Raw genomic sequence first — 6,000 nt, 5'->3', positions numbered from 1 at the left:
AGGTCAGACAGCGGAGCCGAAACGTTAGTGCAGCTTCACATCTGCAAAAAAAAACTGTCCACGTACCGTCCCGGTCGGGACAAGCGGGAGGCAGAGTGCACCGTGTGCAAAGCTAGCACATTTGTTTCAGTGTGTAATAAATGTGCTGGAGGTCTAATAGCTCACATGGACACCGAAAAACCTTATCTTAATACATTGAAAAGGTTTTAAGAGATATTTAGTTAAAGCTGGATTTTGAAACTGACACAGAATAGGTCATATTTAGAACACAATTTCATATTTATTTATTTATTTGAAGAGAGCTATTTTGTTACAGGTTGTTACATATTTTATTTTATTACGTAAGTTATTTTTGTACCATTGAGGCATAATAAAGCATCTTCATTAACCGCTGAGAAGCCTGTCTGATTTTGTGTCTCGAGGCTGGGCCAAGTGTCCTTTTTTTGGAAATCAAAATATGGTCACCCTAGGGTAGCCCAACAAGCAGTTTGATGTTCAAAAAAAGAATACATTTCTAGTTTTCTCTGTGTTTAACATCTAGCGCATGTCAATGTAGTAATGAAGAATGTGCCGATGTCTTCGTTAGGAGTCATAGAAGAGATTTAAAAGTGCTGTAGGTAGGATGCAAAGAAACATTTTAACATGACAACTTATTTTCCCCCCCTTCTGCAAAAGCCCAAAACGGTCTTCTAAGCTCCTCCCCCCACAAGGGAGAATGAACGTGTGCATGAGCAGTGACTGACACACAGTTAGACACCACCCTGGCCCTGATTGGTGCATCTGAACAGGGAGCTGTGGATTTTAGCAAATTGCACTACAGGCTGTAGGTGGTGCCAAAGGAGGCAGATATATACATATTTTTTTTTAATTACCTGCTTTATGTAGTTCTACTTGAACATAGGGTCAGTTTCAGCAAATATGACGGAAAGTTAGTTTTATAAGTCTTACCCACTGCACCTTAAAGCGTAACCTTGCCATATGTTTTCTGAGAGTGAACAATAAGACTCCACTGACTCTCTGCTCAGTAATGTATTTTATTGAATAGCATGCATTCAAGTGTTGAACCTCACTAAACAAACTGAAACAAAAATTTCAGCATACTGCACTCCAGTTTATGATTAACATAACGTCTCTTTCTGCTTTTTTTGTTGCGTCATTTTCACTGAGCTAGTGTAAGTGCTACATGGACAATGAAACCTATTACTACCAGTGGTCACCACAACAGTCTAACAAAGTCTTCAGTCATATGCGATTTAAGTAAACCAGCATAGACGTGTTGCTCAGTCCTTTATACAAAGAAAGAAGGAGTGAGACATTTTTGAGGCTGTAGTTTACAGGGTTAAATCCCACCGTCATGAATTGAACCCACAGAGGACAGCACCGTCACTGCCTTTCTTTCGCTGAAGAAAGCCTTTTTAGGCTGAAATGTAGACATGCAATGTTAGTATTTTCAACTGATTCATTCCCTTAAAAAGAATCTTCTAAGCACTTGAATTGCAGCACTGAACATGCTTTTAGCTGTTTGTTTGGAAAGAGTGCACTTAGCAATTGTTGACAACTTCTACCTTCTGTTCCTACGGAGGCTAAATGCACTTATCCTATGTAAGTTAGGACGAAAAGTTCTGCCAAAGCAATGCAACATAACTTTCTCCATAGCGGTAAATTATAAGGTGTTTCCAACATCCGACATCTTTCAATACGGTCTGTCCATTGAAGTGTGTCAATGCGCTGCCTGAAAAGTGCCACAAAAGTGAGTCAACACAAATTCCTACATCAGAAGTGTCAACAAAGACATTTTAGTAGTAATGTTTATTGCAGTGTTATTGTGTTGCATCATATAGGTGCTTATTATTCTTCTGGTCACTCAGTAAATACCTGTCACTTTCTTCTTTGTATAGCAAAGCATTCTTTTTTTAAATAGGCCAGCTGATTTACCTCAGATATTTGTCAATATCTCACATGGTGCTGTGTGGTAATGTGATTTGGAAGGCTGCATGCAGATCCGGCAGCGCGTGTGGCCGAGGGGGTTTCAGACACCTTATGACTCCACAAGCTCATGCCTTCAGCTGAACCTTGCAGGTCTGAACAAGTCTTTCACACCAAGGTGCTACAAATGCAGAAATCAACATCTATGGGTGTTTGTGAGAGAAATCAGTCACGCTTTGCATGCTTCAGTGTGGATGGATGATAGATAGATTAAATTATATACCTTCACGGTCCCGATTACCACGCCGCACCCCACATTGGTCCTCTGAGCGATGGATTGACTAGTCTTCACTGTCAGACAGGGGAGATCGGCCAGCTCTGTATCCATTAGTAAAACAATGGAAGAAGGATGGCGTCCCCATAGTGAATATCAACCTCTCAGGTTCTCCCGGAACGACCTTGTCTGATACTGTGTGCTTGAGAAGAAAGGTGTCACAAGGCATGCGTGAAGGGTAATAATTATCTGCTCAAGTTCCTTCAAGGCTTAGTGTTATTTAGCATCATTATTCAAAGCCCCAGGGTAATACATATCAAGTCCATTTGATATGCCAGCTCTGTGTTAGGTAGAATATCACTGGAGACAAGATGCATCTAAAATAAGTGCAGTGCAGTGTCACTGTCACTGTAACTCTCACTCTTGATAGAGATTCATTGTAATTGTCAAGCCATAATATGTGTTCAAAGAAAATGTGTGTTTGACGTTACTGAAGAGTTGGCGTGATGAGTAGGTGAGCTGGTGAATTGTATTAAACCCTCAGTTTTAAGTTCAGAGTGTGTTACGGTGCACAACTGCCTCTGGCTAAATTCAGCATGAAGAAAGGCCTGAGAGACAACCTGGATGAAACTAAATTGTGTGTGTGTGCGTGTGTGTGTGTGTGTGTATGCGCGCAGGTGTTTTATTTATGACTATGTAGGAGAAAGGACAAGAGGGAAATATTTGATTCAACAGACCAGGACCTGTTGTGTCTCATGAGGTTCACATCACCAAACAGCCCTCCCAGACGCCTCTCGCACACCATCCACTGGGAGACCGTTGGAGTTCAAACTCTGCTCCTTTGTTCATAGTCTTATTAACGTCATGTTCTCAGAAACAAACGGCATGCCATTATCATCATGACATGTAGAGAAAACTAAAAGAAACAAACAAAATATCAGCTCTACTACATTATAATACTGGAAAAACTACAAATCTTAGATTCTTTGGTAGACCATTAACTTTTTATTGGTTCCATCTGGATTTTGTGGCCTTATCTCCCTTTTTCCATTATAATATATAATAATTGCTTGTTTTATGGCTATATGTATATATATATATACATATATATATATATATATACATATATATATCTTCATATTATATATATATCTTCAATTCACCATAATATAGGCACCTGGAAATTACATCTGTAGAGTAGGAACCATTGAATTTTTAGGCTCTTACCTGATGGACAAAATAATGGGAATGCCAAATGAGGACATTTCCATCACATAACTTTCAAGTACCAAAGCCACACAAGATGACTACATTGGCCAGTGAAGTTAAAGCTAATTAGCTGGATACTTTGTATCAGTTCTCTGGACATCTGACAGTCAACATACTGTTAGATGTGATTTTCAAAACAACATGTGGAAATATAAAGAATTCCAAAGATACCGGCAGAATAACAAGCATCAATTATACATTTGCTGATTTGTTTTGATGGTGCAAAAAAAAAAAAAAAAATTAGTTTCTAGATTGAGAGATTAAGGAACAAGATTGGCTCTATTGCAGATATTCTGGTTTTTGAAAATAACGTTTAAGTTAAGCACAATGACGTGATGTGTAACAAAGATAAAACCTTGACTGTTGACTGAACATTGTAACGGAACTCTGGAAATCAAAATACCAGTTTAACCCACAGAATATTTTGAACGGTTGAATATGATGGTGTATTCTTCTGGGAGTCATCAAGTGCAATGATTACTTAGTAATGTCATATAACTGCAAAGGTCTATGATACCATTAGTTAACACAGGAGCAGATGCACACATATCAGCCTACACTCTTCCCACATGATGCTTCCATATTCTAAGATGATGATTACCGGATGCTATGAATAAATCAAAGAGCACACGTCTACAAAAACATCAGGGTGAAAACACCAGATTTAAATACCACTGAAATGTCATTGGAGCTTGTCAGCTGTATTTATAAAGCTGCCGATTTTGCAGAGATGGTCTTGTTTACAATATGGAGGGACAGCAGGTGCCATATTTGGACATGTGTGTGTGTGTGTGTGTGGGTGCATGCCACTTGCAGAAATAGTGACACCTAAACTTGGCTGCTGTCCAGACCCTGGTTTGGGTTCTCTTTCCTTTAATTTCCTCCTTCCCTTTCCTTTTCATTTTGTTGCCTTTAGTCTCTTTAATTTCCTTTTTTCATTTAGTTTCTTTTGTTTTCCTCTCCTCTCCTCTCCTCTCCTCTCTCCTACGTTGTGTTCACTTGCCTGACTGCCTCCCTGCTTTTCAGGCAGCAGACAAACATTTTCCCTGGATCTGCCAGTCTCACTTAGCATCCATCTGGGTTTTTTCTCCAGTGAGGTGATTGGCAGCAGGGGCAAGCATTAACATTTCCACATCTTGGCACAGAGACACTAACAGGCAGGGATGTGGCAAAGGATGTGCCTTGAATATTGAGCAACAGCCTCACTGTCTCATCAAGGCATAAAAGAAAGCATCAGTTGTGTAAAGGAAGATATCTAGTGAATTCCCTCTTTTTTTTGTAGCTGGATTACAGTGTTTATTCTGTACAACTAATAACCTGCATAGTCAGTCCAGGTAATGCAAAACTCTCATGTGCTCAAGACTTCACAGTAACGTTAATGAAAGGCCGGTCTCAGTGCTGAAGGAGATATATTTAGATGTATTTTATGTAATGTCTTTTATCTGTACCCTGAGTCTGTCATAAAGTTTTGAGTTTTGATTTTATATTCTTTGCTAGAATTTTGGTAACATCTCAGAGCCAGGCACCCAAAGTATGCGGCTTGGATTTTCATCAGTATCCTTAAATGGACTCATCTCTTTGCTCTATTCTCTCCATAAATATGTGGTGAGCCTTGGTACAGATAAAAAGGTAATCCACATGGCACTGACTGCCAAGAAGCTATTTCTTGCTCTGAGCAGAATAGAACATTGTGTAACAAAAACATACAGCTGTAATTTATCTTACACAAATTGCAGTGCTTTGGAAATAACCTATATCTCTATACACAGTAATACCTGCACGTTCTCCATGCAGCAAAACTGATATTATCTTCATGATATTTCCTGATACATTCTCTAAACACACGGTACAGTGACACATGCTCTATACATGTGTTAATGTAATAGATGGAGATAGGAAACATATTGTATTTTCAAGGGCAGCAGGCAGTACATAGAGCTTCTTATCTGATTCACAAGTCTTATAATGAACACAACATTAATGTGGTCTTCTCAGATGCAAGTGTCAGTGGTGCACTGATGCACACTGAAGGCTACATTGAAATCGGGTCTGGCAGGCTTTCAACACAGGTCTCCGATTTGAGTCAAACTGGAGATGTGTGATAGCACATCAGATCACATTGGTTTATGCAATATCTGATGTGCTATGCATTTTATTTTTATGACACAGAGATAATCTGCTATAGGGAAGTAATAAAAAGTTTGCCTTTAACACCTTGAGAAAATATAGAGTGAGTTTTATATTCTATATTCAAGTTCATGCAAAAATGTCCTAATGGGACATTTCCTGGTCCCAGCTTCTCTGATGTGACTAATTGCTGCTGTTCTTTGTCTTACATGATAGTAAACTGGACGTCTTTGCATTTTGGAACGTTAGTCAGATTAAAATATTGTATCGAAAGATGTCCCCTTGGGTTGTGGAAAAGTTTTATAGGCATTTTCACTATTTTCTGACATACTTCAATATAATACGTGGCCAAATTTTGGCCTTTCAGCACACACACACACCTCATACTAGTCTGTTCTCTCCAC

The 6,000-nt window shown here is 39.1% G+C and overlaps 1 protein-coding gene across 4 annotated transcripts in view; it reads left to right on the top strand.

Annotated features, from left to right (window-relative positions):
* Positions 1-6,000, top strand: part of npnta (nephronectin a) — a 45,792-nt gene that overhangs the window by 2,744 nt on the left and 37,048 nt on the right. The gene's annotated exons all lie outside the window — the stretch shown is intronic.

This window comes from Etheostoma spectabile, chromosome 2 (assembly GCF_008692095.1).
Source record: "Etheostoma spectabile isolate EspeVRDwgs_2016 chromosome 2, UIUC_Espe_1.0, whole genome shotgun sequence".
NCBI classification, from domain to species: Eukaryota; Metazoa; Chordata; class Actinopteri; order Perciformes; family Percidae; genus Etheostoma; species Etheostoma spectabile.
This window is presented reverse-complemented; position numbering and strand designations above follow the sequence as displayed.